We start from the raw sequence: 18,990 nt of genomic DNA on the forward strand, positions 1-18,990 counted from the left end.
GCCCCACAAGCGATGATGAAGCAGACCCCCATATGAACCCCACATGATGATGATCATGTACAGATGACAAAGAATAGCTTATAAATTCCCACAATATATATATATATAAACTATCTTGGTCTCGGCACGCAACACTTTTAATTTGTAATACACACGATCATCATCGTCATATTACCGTTCCGTGTAGTGTAGAGCAACCTGCGCAGCTAAACTGTTTTCGGTCGACGCGGTACGCTAAGACGGAAGGGTAATACCGTACCGTATACCGTACTTTCCGTACCACTGCTAAACGACCCTAATCTCACGGGTGGCGGCAATGGAAAAGAAACCTGTCATGAGTAAGTGCTCAAGAGGAAAAAAAGGAAATCAGGGCAAAAACAATTTATGATAACGCAAAGGGAAGCTCATTAGTTTTCGAAGCGAGATCGGAATGCCTTAGAACACGCACCTATAAAGCGAGGTATAAGAAGGAAGAAGAAGCAGATGCTTGCTGCGGTAAAGCTAGGGACATTATGAAGCATGTTTTATTAGAATCTGAAGACGTCTGCCCAGAGGTCGATTTAGACACCACTGGTCTCCTTAAACCCCTTGGGTTCAGCGAGAGCAGTTGAAAAGTAAACATGTCCGAAATAGAGATTAGCAAGAGGCGATTGGAGGATTGGTGGAACAAAACTAGGCAAACGACAAAAAATGGGGACGTACAAAAGCAAAGTTCGCAATAGGGGATAAGAAAATTTGGTTGTGGGAGTTCATAGTGTTTTTTTTATTTTTTAGCTTAGGCAGGCCATTAGGCAGTGTAACAGCAAGAGCTTGGTGGCACAACCCACCACCCCGTTCCAAAGGGGACGCTCATAACATCCGTCCATCCGTCAATGTCTGTCTTAGCCCCTCCGCCTCTTTCCCCCGTTATCTGTGCATGAGCACATGTGATTGTCGTCTTCTCGGTTCGACGTTGCGCGCATGTGATTTTCGCGGTGTTTTTTTTTGTGTGTGTGGTGAAAGATTGCTCGTTAGCATGTAGGTTTTTGTTCCGTGCCCTGTTCCAGCCAAATGGATCCTCGCGTAAAGAAAGCGAAGCAAACGCACTGCCTTGCGCCTCACTGCACGCCCGGTTACGAATCGTCAAGGAAGACTGGAAGCGTGTCCCTTTGTTTTCTGTGCCAAAGAACCCCGAACGGGTTGGCACGTGGCGGCGGGCTGTCCCCCGGACTGACAAATTTGTCGACGAGAAATCAGCCCTCTGTAAGCGTCACTTCCACGAACAATAGATTGTGCGGCACTTCACGCACGTGGTCAAGAGAGAAACTGCCAAGATTCTAGCCACCATAATCGTATGTCTCCGGCGACATCCTGTAGAATTTGAATAGCAAGTCGTCGCTTTTCTTCATGAGCTTCATCTGGAAAAGGCAATGATAGCGTATGAAGTTGTACGACGTTGACGCATTTGTCCGTCGTCTCTTACCGCTGTGCAGAACTCGCGTTCGTCCGCTCGCTTCGTCCAGACCGGCCGAACACGGTGCTTACGGGACAGCGCCTGCCTCTTTTTCGTACGCACACGCACCTATAAGGCGAGATATAAGAAGGAAGAAGCATGTGCTTGATGCGGTAAAGCTAGGGAAACTACGGAGCATGTTTTATTACTATGTGAAGACGTCTGCCCAGCGGTCGATTTATACACCACTGGCCTCCTTGAAGCCCTTGGGTTCAGCGAGAGCAGTGGAAAAGTAAACATGTGCGCAGTAGAGATTAGTAAGAGGCGATTGGAGGATTGGTGGAAGTAGGGAAACGACAAAAAACGGAGACGTACAATTGCAAAGTCCGCAATAGGCGATAAGAAAATTTGGTTGTGGGAGCTCATAGTGTTTTTTTTCTTTTTTTTTCTTGTTTAACCTAGGTAGGACATAAGGCAGTATAATAGCAAGGGCTTGGTGGCGCAACCCACCGCCCCGTTACAAAGGGGACGCTCTTACGATCCATCCATCCTTCCATCCAAAGGCGGATTGCCATCGCAATAAAACATGGGAAGGAAGTTCCAAAGTTCGTCAGCGGGCGTAGAAAGGCTTATTACGCAACACGCGGGTGACTTCAAGTCGTGAGCGGCGCCGCTGCGATCGTGAAATACCCTCTGGCACGACCTCACAGTCCAGTGCTCGAATACGTTCGATGATCTTGTAGGGTCCGCAATAACGTCGCAAAGTTTCTCACTAAGTCCTCGCCGGCGTATCAGGGTCCAAAGCCAAACACGGTCGCCGGGATGGTATTCCACGTAGCGTCGTCGAAGGGTGTAGCGTCGGCTGTCCGTACTTCGCTGGCTCTCGATACGCAGGCGGGCAAGTTGTCGGGCTTCGGCGCGCTGCTGATAGGCGGCAATGTGGAGATTTTCTTCGTCGGTGACGTGTGGCAGCATGGCACCGAAAGTAGTCGTCGGGTTCCTTCCGTAAGCCAGTTTGAACAGCGGGATCTGCGTTGTTTTTTGCACTGCCGTGTTGTATCCGAAGATTACATTCGAAAGTACGGCATCCCACGTCTTGGGCTCGAGGTCGACATACGTACATCGCTAACATGTCAGCGAGCGTCTTGTCCAGACGTTACGGTATATCATTCGTTTGCGGGTGGTAGGTGGTTGTCCTCCGGTGACTTATCTGGCTGTATTTCAGTATGGCTTGAGTAAGCTCAGCTGTAAAAGCCGTTGCTCTGTCGGAGAAGAGAACTTCTGAGGCACCGTGTCGCAGCAGGATGTTCTCGACGAAAAATTTCGATACTTGCACCACACTACCTTTCAGCAGGGCTTTCGTTTCGGCGTAACGGGTAAGGTAGTCGCTGGCCATAACGATCCACTTGTTTCCGGATGTTGACATCGGAAAGGGCCCCAACAAGTCCATCCCGATCTGAGGAAAAGGTCGGCAAAGGGGCTCGAGCGGCTGTAGCAATCGCGTTGGCCTTTTCGGTGGTGTCCTGTGTCTCTAACAGTCTCGACATGTTTTGACGTGACGGGCCACGTCGGCGGTCAGGCGCGGCCAGTAATACCTTTCCTATATCCTCGATAGCGTCTGGGAGAATCCAAGGTGCCCAGCGGTCGGATGGTAATGTAGGGCGTGCAGGACCTTTCGATGCACTGCTAAGGGAACAACAAGAAGGGATTTGGCGCCGACTGGCGAGAAGTTCTTTACGAGTAGGTTGTTTTGAAGCGAAAACTAAGACAATCTGCGCCCAAATATCCTTGGGAGAAAGTCGGTCTTCCCTTCCACGAACTCGACAAGGCTTCTTAGCTCCGGGTCTGCTCGCTGCTGTTCGGCGAAGTCGTAGGTACTTATTGTCCTTAGGAAAACGTCGTCGTCCTGCTCGTCTTGCGGTGGCGGGTCACTGGGAGCACTCAGTGTTTTCGTCCGGACTTGCCTATCACGGTGATGTCAAATTCTTGCAGTCGGAGGTTGCACCGTCCTAGGCCTCCTGAAGGGTCTTTTAAATTGGCTAGCCAACACAGTGCGTGATGGTCGCTCACGGATTCAGGCAATCTGCCATACAGGCAAGGGCGGAATTTCGTGGTAGCCCAAATTATGGCAAGGCACTGATTTTCCGTTTTTGGATAATCGGATTCCACTTTCGAGAGTGACCGGCTAACGCAAGATAAGAACCTTTCAGATATGTGCTTCTGCTGGATTAGGACAGCGCCGAGGCCTATGCTGCTTGCGTCGGTGCGGATTTCCGTATCAGTGTCTTCGTCGAAGTGGGCGAGTACTGCTGGTGACTGCAGCCGTCGTTTTAATTCCTGAAATACCTTGACTTGCGGTGTTTCCCACTTAAATTCAACGTCAAGTTTCGTGAAAAGAGTCAGAGGCGTGACGATGTAAAAGAAGTTCTTGACAAAGCGCCTATAGTAGGCATACAGACCAAGAAACCTGCGCACTGCCGTCGCGTCGACGGTGCTGCGGAAATTTTGCAATGACAGCTGTTTTCTGCGGATCAGGAAGGACTCCTGACTTGCTGATGACGTACCCCTGGAACAAAGATTTTTCGTAAGCGAAGCGGCAATTTTCCGGTCAGCCCAGGTGAATTGCTGTCCTCTGATACTGTCGTAAGGCGCTTAACGTTATTGTCGAAGTTTGAGTTAAAGACGACGACGTCATCAGAGTAGACTAAAGAGGTCTGCCATTTCAAGCCAGCCGATACCGTGTCCATTATTCTCTCGAAAGTTGCGGGGGCTGAGCAACGACCGATTCGCGTGACCTTGAATTCACAGAGGCCATCTAGAGTGATAAAGGCGACCTTCTTCCGATCCCTCTTTTCGACTTCGATTTACCAGTAGCCTGTATTCAGGTCCATGGAAGACAACTACTTTGCATTGATGATGATGATGATGATGATGTGTGGAGTTTTATGGCACAAGGGCCAGGTTTCGCCAAAGAGCGCCAAGCCAATGGTAATTATATCAAAGTGAAGGAATATATTACGAGCAATGAATGTAAAGGGGCCTAAAAGATGGTAAAACTATGACAATGAGTATGAAGTGTGCCAAGGACGCGAAAGGTGGATTGTAAAAGAGTTACGATGTACGATTGGTCATTTGGATAAAAATACGAAAAGCACTACTGCCCTAACAGATTCCTTGAAGCGCAAGGACCTGAAGGCGTGTGCTGTACAAGGACTACTATTACAGCAGTATCCTCTAGAGAGAGGATGCGCTACGATACTATTGGGCTATTAACATGTAAAACCACATCATTCAAGAAACCTAGGACAGCTTTGGTGGTAAAAAGGGGTTCCTTATCAAGAAACATACCGGGATTGAGAGGGAGACAATATCGGTATGCTAGAGCAAAATGTTTCTTCTTTCTCTTTCGGCATCCCGACACTCCACGAGGACGTAGAGGACGGTGAGCCTTTCACCATATCTACCACAGGTAGGAGTTTCGTTGCCAGTAAGCAGAAAATTGTGAGTACTATATGTGTGTCCTATTCTGAGTCTACAGAATAGGACATCATACTGTATTGCTTTTGTAACGGGGGGCCAGAAACCTATCCTTGGCTTAATCAAGTGCAGCTTATTATTTGTTTCTTTGACCCACATGCGTTGCCAGTAGCTTCGCACTTTCGTTCGCAAGAAAGGCTTGAGGTTTGTGGCAGGAATAGCAGTGGCGGAATTACCAGCTTGAGGTGTAATTGATGTGGCCATTTGGTCGGCCAGCACATTGCCTTCCATGCATCTATGACCAGGGACCCAGCATATTGTCACATGTCTACGAGACGAATAAATATTGCACACGAGAGAGTAAAGCTCAATTAAAATATTATTTTTGTGTTTTCTTAAGGACATTAGTGCTTTTACAACACTTAACGAGTCCGTGAATATTATCGCTTTCTCTAGTTTTAATTTCTTTATGTGTTTTACCGCAGACAGTACTGCGTAGGCCTCTGCAGTGAAGATGCTTGTATGGGGGTTCAGTACACCTGCTTCAGGGAAAGAGGGTCCAACAGCCGCGTAAGACACACCAACATGCGATTTTGACGCATCGGTGTAATATTCCGGACAACAGTACTTCAATTGGAGTTCATGGAAATGCATTCGTATTTCGAGCTCTGGTGCGTATTTTGTAACTCTTGCAAAAGATATATCACAATCTATCACCTGCCAATCCCAAGGCAGTAGCTGTTTCACTGGAGGCATTAAGCGGTGTTCGAAGAGTGGAACATCCATTTCCACGCTAAGCTCCCTCACACTGAGTGAGAAAGGCTGTCTCACAGAGGGTCGATTACGGAAAAGTGCAGTACATGTCGAATCGTTAATAGTTTCACAACATGGATGTTCAGGATTAGAGTGCACTTTAAGGAAATATGTGAAGCTGGTGTAAGATCTCTGCAGATTGAGTGACCACTCATTCGATTTTACAAATAAGCTTTCAATGGGGCTAGTTCTGAATGCGCCTGTGGCCAGACGGATACCCAGGTGGTGGACGGGATCCAGCATCTTTAGTGCACTCGGGGCGGCAGAGTTGTATACTATGGCGCCATAGTCTAACCGCAGAGTGAATGAGGCTCTTATAAATATTCATTATACACTTCCTGTCGCTACTCCATGTTGTATGTTATAGTATTTTGAGTAAGTTCATTGTTTTAGACATTTAGCTTTGAGATATTTTATGTGTGGGATAAAAGTACGCTTAGAGTCAAGTATTATAACTAGAAATTGGTGTTCTTTGTTAACAGGTATTTATTATCCACGCAGTTCCATGCACGGGTCTGGAACCAGGGCTCTCTTTATTGTAAAGAGAACACACGAACTTTTGTGGGGGTTGATTTTAAACCCATTTTCGTCTGTCCACTTGGATATCTTGCTCAATCCCTGCTGTACTTGTCTTTCGCACACTGCAAGGTTACAAGATTTAAAACCTACTTCTATGTCATTTACGTAGACGGAATAAAATATAGCTGGTGGTAATGAAGCGCGGAGTGTATTAATCTTGACTATAAAGAGTGTGCAGCTGAGCACACCTCCCTCAGGTACACCTGATTCTGTATAAATGGACGTGAGAATACATTCCAGACTTTCACGCGGAAGGTACGATTCGACAGATAACTTTCTATCAGGTTTAGCATATTGCCACGGATGCCCATTCCCGACAAGTCTCGCAAGATCCCGTATCGCCACGTTGTGTCGTACGCCTTCTCCATATCGAGGAATATCGATAAGAAAAACTGTTTGCGTACAAACGCGTAACGACTATTCCCCTCAATGGGCACGAGATGGTCATTTGTGGACCGACCTTCTCTGAAGCCACACTGGTAGGGATCAAGTATTTTGTTCATTTAAAGGATATGTATGAGTCACGGCTTAATCATTTTTTCAAACAGCTTACAAAAGCAACTCGTGAGAGCTATCGGGCGGTAGCTTGCCGCTGACGAAGGATCTTTACCTTGCTTCAGAACGGGGACCACGATCGCTTCTTTTCATGCAGGTGGAAGATATCTACCAGCCCAAATAGTGCTAAGAAGTGCAAGTAGTGACAGTTGTGTGTCAGTGTGTACGTTCTTAATCATATCGTAGATTATTCTATCGGGTCCCGGTGCAGAGCTGTTGCATACGATCAAGGCAGCTCTCAGCTCGGCAATGCAGAAAGGACGGCTGTATGGTGCATTTTGTGGGGATTTCCGCTCAAATGCCTCACGTTCTTCTATTTGTCTGTACGTGATGAAGGTTTTTGAGTAGTATGTTGAGCTTGACACATGCTCAAAGTGCTCCCCTAGGGTGTATGCCTGTTCTTCTAAGGTATTCCCTTGATAGTTCACCGGAGGCAACGGATTTATTTGCTGCCATTTTACCTTCCTTACGCCATTCCATACTTTCGCCTCCTGTGTGTACGAAGTTATACCTGAAAGGAACCTTGCCCAGCTTTCTCTCCTCGCCTTACGTCGCATCCGCCTTCCCTGCGATTTTATGTGTTTAAATTCAATCAGATTTTCTGTATTCGGCGATCTGCGCAATATTCCCCATGCCTTATTCTGCCTTTTTCGTGCATTTCTTCAGTCATCATTCCACCAGGGAACACGCCTTTTAGATGAACCAACATTCGTTTGCGGGATGAACTTTTCAGCAGCATCACAAATAAAAGCGGCAAAATATGCGACAGCATCGTCTATGCTAAAATTGTTTACAAAATAGGGTGATAAATGAGTTGATTCGTTAAAATGCTCCTAGTAAGCTGATGCTAATTTCCAAATGGGAAGATGGGGAGGGTTGTCATGCTGCGTTAAGTTTAATGTTATAGGGAAATGGTCACTTCCAAATGGATTATTCATCACATTCCATTCCAGGTGAGGGAGAAGGGAAGCGGAGCCTATTGCTAGGTCAATGGATGAATATGAATTGTGTTGAATGCTATAATATGTTGGTTCGTTCTTAATAAACAGGCAGGCACTAGAGGTCAGAATAAAGTTTTCAATGAGTCGCCCTCTTGCATCGCAATGCGCGGCTCCCCACAACATGTTGTGGGCGTTGAAATCACCCACAAGTATGTAGGGTTCCAGCAGCGGATTTGTGAGGTTATAGAAATCGGTTTTTTGGAGGTGATAGCTTGGAGGTATATATATGGAACAGACGGTTACCAACTTATTGAAAATAATCCCTGCAATTGACACCGCCTCGAGGGGTGTCCGTAATGCTACCTGGCGACAAGCTACGGACTTGTCTGCAAGGATTGCTACACCGCCGGACGAGGTGTTAGCCTGATCACGGTCCTAGCGGAAAATGGTGTACTGTCGGAGGAAGTTTGTGTGTTTTGATTTTAAGTGTGTTTCCTGTAAACACAGCACTTTTGGATTGTGTTTGTGGATGAGTTCTTGCACATCATCAAGGTTTCTAAGGAGACCTCTGATGTTCTATTGAATGATTTGTGTATCCACATTTAAAGTAAATTGGTGCTGTGTATACAGAAAGAGAAGTTATGCCTTACTTTACAGAGCTCTTTCCAGGCCCTGTGACGGAGATGTGGCCCTTTTTGGAGCATTCGAGAGAACCTCGCCGAACCTCAGGCGCTATGTGCGCCGTGAGGCTAGGCGTAGTGTCCATTGCCTCTTGTGAGGCGCCGGACACGCGCTCTTGCGAGCGAGAAGTTTCCTGAGAGCCTCGCCTCGGAGGGCAAGACCTCTGCGCCCACCAGCCCGGATGTCGATGGGGCTGCCTGTGGGATTGGGCTACGCTGGCTGTTTCCAGCGCAGGAAGGGACCTGGGAGGTTGAGGCAGCCTCAGCTGCGGCCACCTTCGGGATCAATGGTTCCTTATTCTGGGTAGACGGAGCAGCGCTAGCTGCAACCGCCGCGGGGGAAGATGGCGTAACTGCCGACTCACAGCTTGTGGGTCGGACAGCCGCCAGATGCCGTTGTGACGCTGCCCCCTGACGCGGCACATCGGCAAAGCGGCTCTTAGACAGGTATGACGCCCGCCTACGTGCCTCCTTGAAAGATATGTTTTCTTTGACTTTGATTGTCACTATTTCTTTTTCTCTTTTCCAAGACGGGCACGACCGCGAGTATGCGACATGCTCGCCATCACGGTTAACACAATGTGGAGTGTTCTGGCACGTTTCAGAGGAATGCACTTGTAACATGTCAGCCGGCCTCGACAGTTCTGTGAACTGTGGCCGAACCTTTGGCATTTGAAGCAACGGAGAGGGTTAGGGATGTAGTGCCTTACTTGGATCTTAATGTAACCTGCTTCTATCGTTTCTGGAAGTACACTGGAGCCAAATGTGAGAATAAGGCGTTTGGTATCGATTTCTTTCCCGTCGCGCCTGATTTTAATTCTTTTTACGTTCACAATATTTTGATCCTTCCACTCTTCCAAAAGTTCAGCCTCGGTCAGGTTCATCAAGTCGTCCTCAGAGATCACATCGCGGATGGTGTTCATGGTGCGGTGTGGGGTCACTGAAACAGGGGTGTCCCCAATAGACACTAGGCTACTTAGTTTTTCGGGGGAGTATGGTAGCGCGATTCAAAGACGGGACAAGAGAAGACACAAAGGGACACACACAGCGCTAATCGCGCTACCATACTCCCCTTGAAGATGCATTACCAACAAGCCCACATTGCAACCCTCGTTAGTTTTTAGTGCTGGTTTTTGTCATGCAGTTCTAAGAGGAGGTCGCCACCTGCTAGTCTAGATGCGTTATATCCTGGGCCAACAGTTTGAGTTAGACATTTGGATACGAGGAAAGGCGAGATCATTCTCGTTGTCTTTCCTGGTTTCTCAGAATGAATCATTTGATAGCGGGGAAACTTTGTAAGGGCTCTGGCAGAGTGTTCGAGCGCATTATTCGGTTATTATGCGATGGTTAGCAACTGGTGTTTGTCGAATCCTTGATGACGACGAGAAGCAGACCTTGTATTGCTTGAGCAGACCTTTGTGCTATAACTGCTTATGCCTGGGAAGGCGCCGAATAACATCGAAGGCTGGGTCAATAACACGGACCGTTGTTGTAGGTTCGGCTAAATCCGAGAGGACCAACGTATTGCTGACTGTTGTAAATGCTTCCACGCAGGCACTCTTCGTACCCTTGTTCAGGTGTTTAATTTCTTGACTGAAGTTTTTTCAGCATTGCTTTCGCTTTTCCTCAGCGCACTCGAGCGATTCCTCTTGTGACGCAAATTTCACGGTCGCGCTGTAGATATTGCTCATCCTAGATGATGGCTTCAACCTCTGCGCGTGTTTCGGTGCGGCCGGAAATAATTATACTGGAACGAGGCGGGACGGCTGACTTGATTTTCGAGCACACTTCAAGCCACGGTGATTCAGTGAACTCTCCGGCGTTGTCGACTTGGGCTTCAGGTCGATGATCACGGCGTTTGGTTCGGGAAGTCCATGCCGAGTATGACGTTCAGTGAGCATTGCTGGAGGATAACAAGCGTCGTAGGGTAAGTCTAGTTATTAGCTGTAACTCCTGCGGTGGAGATTGCAGTCGGCGTTATCAGGTGTCATCCAGCTGTCAGAAGTTTAGGGCCGTCCCATGCAGTCTTGACTTTCTTCAATTGGGCGGCGAGTGATCCACTTATGACTGAGTAGTCGGCTCCTTTGTTCAATAGAGTTGTGTTTTTGTTATGTGGCCATCGATTAAGCACATTGAGGATGGTGCTTCTTCACCTTGCGTTGCGGTTAGGTCGCGGCGTCGGATCATGGCGACATCGCTTTGATCTACGGCTGGTACGTCGCATCGGCAGGTCTTCTTTTTGGCCGGCGCTGGGTGCACGCGCGTGGCAGCAGAGGACCCCAAGTGGAGTCCGCTGCTGCCACGCATGATGACGTCACAAAAAGAAAGCTTAATAAAAAATACATGAAATGCTAACGTTATCGTTTACGTTAACGTTATCGCCTAAATAAATAAAGCATTTATCGTATGCTGCGTTTTAAAATCGAAAATGACTGTGGGCGCCTACACACGCGTGCACGCAGTAGGAGGACCGTTGTGATTCCTTGTGGCCGTGTGGTGTGTACTGTAGTACTGGATCGCTGTGTAATATCGGCGAGTACGAATAACGTTGTCGTTACGAAGCTACATAAGCTTCGAACGAACTGTGCTGCATCCACGAAACAGCACGACATGTCGCCTCATTTGGACTGTCGGTTTCGAAGAGTCGTGGTAACACAGCGCCGACTGCATATGGTGCCGACACGGATAATGCATATTGCAGGGTGTGTCATATGTAGCGATTATTTAAGTTGTGTGTACGCCTTCTGGCAAAGCCGGATGCCTGTTTGGCCTTGCTTTCACGTCGACACACTGCTCACGAGCTCGAAAACGCACAAGTGGTGCGCGTCGGCATTGACGTCGATGTAGGGTGCATACACATTTCCAAATCGCTTTGCAAAGTAAGGGCGCCTTTTGTCGATGAGCAAAGTGCATTCAAACATTTCGCGTCGCCTTACGCACGCAGAAGCTTAGTAACGAAAGCCTGGACGTGAAACGCGAATCTAACAGAAAGGCCTGTTCCCGCCTGAAGGCAATGTCAGCAAGTGTCCGTGACGAGTGTCAAGTGACTCACACGAGGCTGGGCGTTGAACAGTGTGTGGAGTGCCGCTGCTTCAAACTGGCCAGGGCCCAACCCACTTTCATGAACCATTTGAAATGCCCAGTGTATTAGTTGCTATAGATTGTGGTGCAGTGAGACAGCCTTTCCATAGCAGCCATGAAAATTACCTGTGGAAGTAATAGTAATGCGATATGCTTTCGTGGTGATTGTCATTATGTATCACATGCATCGGAGTGCGATCATTTACACCCTGTGCACGTGTTTAGATAAATGCTTTATCTTCTGAAGATACGGTACAGCACCTGGATCTTGAGTGGATCTTTCACTGTACAGGCTATACCAAAACCTCTCTACCTTTGTGTGCTTCATTTTTTGCCAACTGTCTTTGCTCTACAAAGAAGGCCAAGTTTCTCTTGTGCGACTTGCAATCAACAGGGGTCAAACACATGTGGTAGAGCATTAGTGGTACAATATTCAATTGGGGGCCATTGTACATGCACCCCTAGGGAATCATTTGCTATGGCAAATACTAACGTAGTGGCATTTCTTTTTTAAATTTGTATGCCTTAATAATGTTGTTAAATTATAGAAGTATGTCTGCAAATGTAATAAATTTTGAGATCCTGACGTAATTCCTAATGCATGTTGGTACATTATATTATTCCCAACGAACTCCTCAGTATCGCTTTTATTTCTCAGCATTCTCCCACAACAGGTATAGTTCTTTCATCTTTGAAACAAACGAAAGTCCTCCCGCTTTTCAAATCTGGTGACTAAGGCATTTGTAGCTATATATAGATTGATCTCCTTAGCCCCTTATTCAAGTAAAATGTTAGAATACATAGTTTATAAGCATACTGTTGAATTCATTGAATCGCGTAATGCCCATGTAAGTTCCAATATGGCTTTTTGCATAGATTTAGTACCATGTCGCAGTCAACTCACGACGTCACTCATGCTTGTGTTTTCTAGCAAGGTCAATCATGATTAATAGCTTGCACTTCATTTGCTTGCTTTTTTTCACATTGCATGGTGTGTTCATATTGTTCTTGTATGTATACCTGAATAAAAAATTCAGTTGCAAGTCAGTGCTCCTGTTGCGTTTTCACTGTCCTTCATACTTTGTGCACTGCTTCTACTCTTCCAAAAACGCACTAACTCGTCCAGCTCTCAGTATGGAAGTTTAAAGTCAGCTGTTAAAATGAGAATCCAATAAACATGGAAACTGTATGTAGGACAATATCAATGATTTTACTGTTTGCAACATGCAGTTTGTACATGTAGGTACAAGAAGATTTCAAAGAGATATACAGACTGTTACAGTGTGCAAGGTTGAATGGTCCCGTCCCTGCCATGAATACTGCAATATCATCATAAGTGTGCACAGGTCTTGCACTGCAAGCCAGAGACTTGCTCCAGGGCCTTCTTATTCTATTAAGTGTCAGCTGCTTGCATTCATAACGTGGTTGGCAAATTGCTTACCTATTTCCCATCTAAGTTCCCTGCATTTCATTCTGCTGTATTCATCAAATTATTTTCAGCACCTTTCTTTCAATGACATTAAGGGTTACATTCATTTTGTGTCAAGGTGTTGTCTAATGCACCAAGATTAAAGATTCTGACAAGTTTTCAAAGCTGACGCAATGGCAAAAATATGCTCAGCCATAAAGTGTGCTCATTGAGACACCAGGCACCTCGTCCCACAAAACATCAATCAATTCTATTTTTAGATAAAAGCACATCAGTTTCTTACTTGTCAAGCTACATCTCTAGGTGCCACATGGTCTTTCCAAAAAGAAGGTTGCACAAGTATTTAAATGCACTGTTTAAAAGTTTACTGTTAAGACCTGTGTCTCCTTCATTTCAGTTGCAATATGTGAAGTAGGTAGCAAGAGTGTTTAGCTTTAGTGCATCTGCTGTTGACAGAGCTAAGCTGACATGAAGGTGAAAGGGCATCCCTACATATATCAACCCAACGTAAAGGTATGGCTTGATAAAGACATGTTGTGCTGGAAAGGTGAATTAAAGGTCACAGGATTCTCTGGTAATGTAGCACACACAATACACCTGGGATACAATATGCAGATTACTTTGCAATTACTCATTTGCTTTCTTGGTGTTGCATGGCAGGAAAGAAAGCTACAGCGTAAGCATGCATGCTATAGTGTTATTTATCTTCATAACATCATAAAAAATATTGCAATTCATTGCTCCACCAAAGGCACCATCAGCCAGCTAAGCCATTCTTGACATAGAGCTTCTCAGCCTGGTCTCTACATATGTTAGCTTTGAGAATGTCTTTTCACACAAACTTGTCACAGGAACTCTCGAAAGGAGGTCAAGAACGCAACATAAATCTTTGGAAACTGATTTGTCCAGCCCAGTATCATTTTACGGTCCTGGCTTTCTTGATGCCAGTTTGGGACTTAAGAAGCTGCAGCTTAGCATGCAAGGTGTCGAATTATACATATTTCAGAGGAGTTAGACTTGAAAAGCCATTTTATTATCCCCCACATTAAGGTCCAAAAGGCTCTACATGAAAACTATGAGATAAGCTTGTGTAAATCCCATGCAATGTGGGAATTGATGTTATGTGAAGTATTTTACAGGTAGTTGGCTATGCCAAGGTGAGGTGTTGCTATCGGTCATTCCGAAATGAACATTCGTGTGAAACTTGCTTTTCAATCTCAAACGGAGGCGACCAACAATGGGTGGGTGTGCTACTGCTGAGACACCTGGATCTTTTCATGTGAGCCATCTGGTTCCAACGCAGGTAGCGTGAAAGTTGCATGACAAAGCTGGAATGACGACAACGCAACGAACACGATGGCATCACAAACAACACATGCACACATCTAGGTAGTGGCACAAGCTAATATACAACTTGGGCTATTGGGTTGGCATAAAAAAATGTAAGAGTAACAACCCCATTATTGAAATCTTTCAATACAAACTATAACAAAAAATTTAGTGCTTTGTTGCACCTATAAAACTACATCAAAAGATTGTACACTAACATAAGCAAATACACAATAAAAAGTCCATTACAGCAAAAGCAATATTGTATTACTTGTGCGACTTTATTTTATCGATGAGGCCATGAAAGTAGAAATGCCAGGTGATAACACTTTGCCAAAGCACAAGCAAATGTCTCGTTTAGTCCACTTCCTTTTTGGTGGACTTCAATTTGCTGGTCATTGATGCTTGTACATGTTGACATACCTCCTGCCAGTCATGGCAAAAGCTGATTTTTTATGGCATGCAGTTTTTCAACTCCAAGCCCAGCTGCAGCTCCTTTTTTTTAGCATAGCTTCCTTCAGTTGCAGCAATAATATAAAGTTAACATGTTTTGGGCCAATGTACAGATATTTCTGTACTCTTGCATGTCATCCTATCTTTTTACTTCTCCCATTTCTGCCCAGAATGATGCAGTTGATTCGATTTCCAAGGTTGCTTTTGCATTGCTTGTAATTAAGCTAGGAAGGCAGCATTCTCCACTCTTTTTCTGTCCTTGCTGGATTAAGCAACAAGCGAGAATACTGCTTCAGGTGGCACAGTGGTTGCTTTATTTTGTCCTCCAGTGTAATAGCAGTTGCTACGAACTTAGCAAGAACCTGGTCCAGATGCCAGCATTCCTTTCTTCACCTTCGTCACAGATGTCTGACAATGCAAATTATTGGCAGAAAATTGGCAGATCATGCACTTCAACTTGCTCACCAGCTTTAATGCATGTTGCTAGGCAACGCTTGCAGTAATTTATCCAGCTGACATATTCCACTGCCAACAAAACTTGTGTGTCTGTATCAGCATCACTCTTTCCTCTGGTGTTTGGTTGGATGAAGTTCTGCAAGAGAAGAATCTGCCTAATCATCGCACGAATTCCTGAGTATACATTAACCAAAATATTAATTGAATTGGTTTAAGCAATGTAGGTAGTTGGGCGAGTTGGTTCAGCAATGCAGGCTTGTAAAAGTATATAAAATACAAGGACAAAAGAAAGGACAAGAATCAGTAGTGCATGTGCTACGTGTGTGTTTTACTTTCTTTTGTACTTGTATTTTAGGTGCATTTACACGTCTGAAATTGTTTAAGCATGTCGCATCTTAGTTTCAACAGGTATGGCTGACTAGATTTCGTGTGGTTTTTAGTTTTCCTGCATGGGGTTTACATCTGAGAGAGAAAGAAAGGAACAAGGAAGGCCGGGTAGGTTAACCAGACGTTCATCCAGTTGGCTACTCTGCATGGGGGTGAGGGTATGAGGGGTTAAAAGAAAAAAAGGAGGCAAATTGAGACAGTTCACTTGCACAAGACAGATGGTGTCTATAAGTATCTTTTCAGATTCGTTTATTTTAGAAAGTCATAAGAGCATGTATGCATAGCTTTCTTCATTAATATGGCCAAGCACCCAGGATCCTAGCCTCTGTGAAAGGTCAACTATCCAGTTGGGTGGGTACACTCTAAAAGGGCTGACATTGGACATCAAAGACTGACAGGGGAGGTGTTCAATGGTCTTTTTGCAGTTACAGTGGTCACATTTAATAACGAAGGACAGTGAATTTGTAAAGGCACTTGATCAAGTATGCCTCTAAATACCGGGGGTTACAAAGAAGGCCCACATGACATAGACAGTTCTAATAGAGCTTTCTCTCACCTCGAAAGGGAGATGGTGATTGATGTTGCAGCAGGTGAAAACATCTTTGAAAGTGGAGGTTAGTGAGTAACAATGGTTCTTGAAAATGTAGCCCGAGAGCTCATCACTTTCAAGCAAACAAGATGGTACTCAAGCAAGATGGTGGAATGTTGATTATGTGCTCTGAGCCCTTTAGTATGTATAGCTATGTAGGCCGAGATTAGGTCTCTCTGCTGATTGCAATTGTAACAATTCAACTGTCAACAATCGCGAGTGTATTTTACACACAGTAGATTCAAGAAAATGCTACCTCGAGACCATGGCTATATCACCAATTTAACCAGTTCAGAGCTAAACTTACATTTCAAAATGCTAGAGGTCTGGTTAACGGCCATGCGCTCAAGAGGGATTTATTTAGAATTATTTGTCCAGCATGCCATACATGTACCCACCTGTTGTGCTGACTAGGACAGGGACCATTGATTTATATTTGCAGATGCTTTGTAACAGTGAGGGCTGTCCCTAGGAATTCAGTAGCCACACAATACATGATTTGTGGTGCAACCAAAAATATATCTGAGCTGTGCTCCACAAAGGCAATGAGAAAATCACTTTTGTGATAGTGCATTTCGCATGGATGTAAGTGTAAGTCAGTGTGCATTTTTCTTTTTTTTTCTCACTTCCTTTCTTTAGTCCTTTGCCGTCTAACATGGAGAATAGTTTTCCAAGCCTGGGGCTGGGGCTTATCTAGATGCAATTAAATTTTCTCTCGAAAGAGAGAGAAGAGCAAGATGTTGAAGATTTCACAGCCACTGACAGTCCACAGTACACTCTAAAAAAAAGTTTACGCCCTTTGGGGCTTGTCTTGTCCTACAGCGATAATCGTCATATCTGCCTTACTTGCATATTTCCTTTCTTGAAAACTCGGCGCTCGATACTTTACTGTCGAGAGTGCTGTGTCAAGCTGATTACGCACAAGCCGTTTGTCACTAGGAAGTACCGGCCTCGCAGCATTAAAAAAAGGAAATGCGGGCATGACAAATGATGATCATTGTTTGGAGACAAAATACAACCCAAAGGGGGTAAACTTTTTTTAGAGTGTAGTCATAGCTTACATAAATCCACACGTGGGCAAGGTCTTGTATGCATCTCATAATGGTCGACAAATTTGCTTTAATTAGCTTCACCACAACATAGACATTTTATGGGCTCAATTGTACAAAATGCAGTGCAGGGAAGCATATGTTCTAATATATATGTACACACACACACACACACACACACACACACACACACACACACACACACACACACACACCTACACGTGGGCAAAGGTCTTGTATGTGTTTCTTAATGGTTGTTGACAGATTTGCTTTATCTTCACCACAATACAGACAAGTTATGTGGTGAGTTATACAAACTGCATTGCTGTGAAGCATACTGAGATTGCAAGGGGGCTCAGTTCAACTCTCACGGGGACTATAATAAGAGTCCCTAATTACACACGAGCGTACACGTCGCCTCCGGTCACAGTATGGGCACTGAACCATCTAATATGTGTACCGACATGCATTCAGAGGTGTTTCTGGTGTGGTGTTTTAAGCCGTTGTTTTGCCTTCAGGATTCCTCTCTGTTCGCGCCCTCTTTATACACAACCACTCGCAAACAACAATAAAACCAAATAATAAACCCAGCTATTCGCTGCAATGCATAATTGTTCTCTGCAAATGGGCTTTACAGCAGCATTAAGTATTATGCAGTGAAGCGCTGTCGGAAAAAAAATTAAACTCCGGTAAACACATTGCGCTTCATCATGTTTTCGCAATGTTCAGTGTCTCGCAGGTAGCCAGTATATATATATATATATATATATATATATATATATATGCAGTAAACTCTCAGTTGTACGAACGTCGGTTTATCGAATATTTCAGAATAACGAACTTTTTAAAAATCCCCGGCAGTTTTCTTATAGATTCTATGCAAAAATGTTTCACTTAAACGAATTTTGGAACAGTCAATATTTCAGTTTAACGAACTTGCTCAGAGGGCCAAGGCTTATTTTTGTCATCAGGTGGAGGTCGATAGCAATACTTCATTTGAAGACTATGCACAGTGTGACAGTGCACTGATTTCCTGTGTTGGACAGACGGATCTGGAGATTGTTTCCAGTGTTCGTCCTGAAGAAGAAGAAGAGTGCGACGAAGAAGAGGCAACTGCCGAGCCAGTTTCAAGCCCTATAACTCTAGCTGAGGTTGTAGGGTACATTGTAAAGTTGAGAGACTGTGTCTCAACAGCAAGCTGTGCCAGAAGAAGCGTACAAAAATATTGACTCTTTGGACAGTTTTGTTACTTGCTGTGCTTTAAAAGTACAAGTGCAGAAGAAGATTACAGATTTTTTTCTAAGTGAGAAAGGCAGCATTATAACTGTTATCAACATTGTACTTGTTGATATGTACAAATTCCATTTCACACATTTCTAACACTGTGGATGCCATGTCTTCTGCTCCATGAATTGCACTTCAAACTTTTGAATCTGTGTGCCATGCCTTATGTTGGTCTAGTGAATATTCAGTTCAGTGAACTTTCAGTTAAGTGAACTATTTCCTTCGGTCCCTTGAAGTTCACTCAAGTGAGAGTTCACTGTATATATATGTGCAAATCAAGTTTTTACGATATGTTCTCAGCAGTTGCAGTGGCAGCGATGAACTTTTACACCAAAATCTATCGGCTTCATCGCATAAAATTTGTGCTGCAGTGAAAATCTATTCGACGTGTACTATACATATCCGACTGCACTGGTACAATAAACCATCCGCAAAATTAAGCCAATAGCTGTTTAG

At 44.9% G+C, this 18,990-nt stretch overlaps 1 pseudogene; it reads right to left on the reverse strand.

Moving 5' to 3' along the window:
- Positions 1 to 9,400, reverse strand: part of LOC140219843 (uncharacterized) — a 43,044-nt pseudogene extending 33,644 nt beyond the window's left edge.
- Between the last annotated feature and the right edge of the window lie 9,590 nt (positions 9,401 to 18,990).

Source organism: Dermacentor andersoni, chromosome 1, assembly GCF_023375885.2.
Source record: "Dermacentor andersoni chromosome 1, qqDerAnde1_hic_scaffold, whole genome shotgun sequence".
NCBI classification, from domain to species: Eukaryota; Metazoa; Arthropoda; class Arachnida; order Ixodida; family Ixodidae; genus Dermacentor; species Dermacentor andersoni.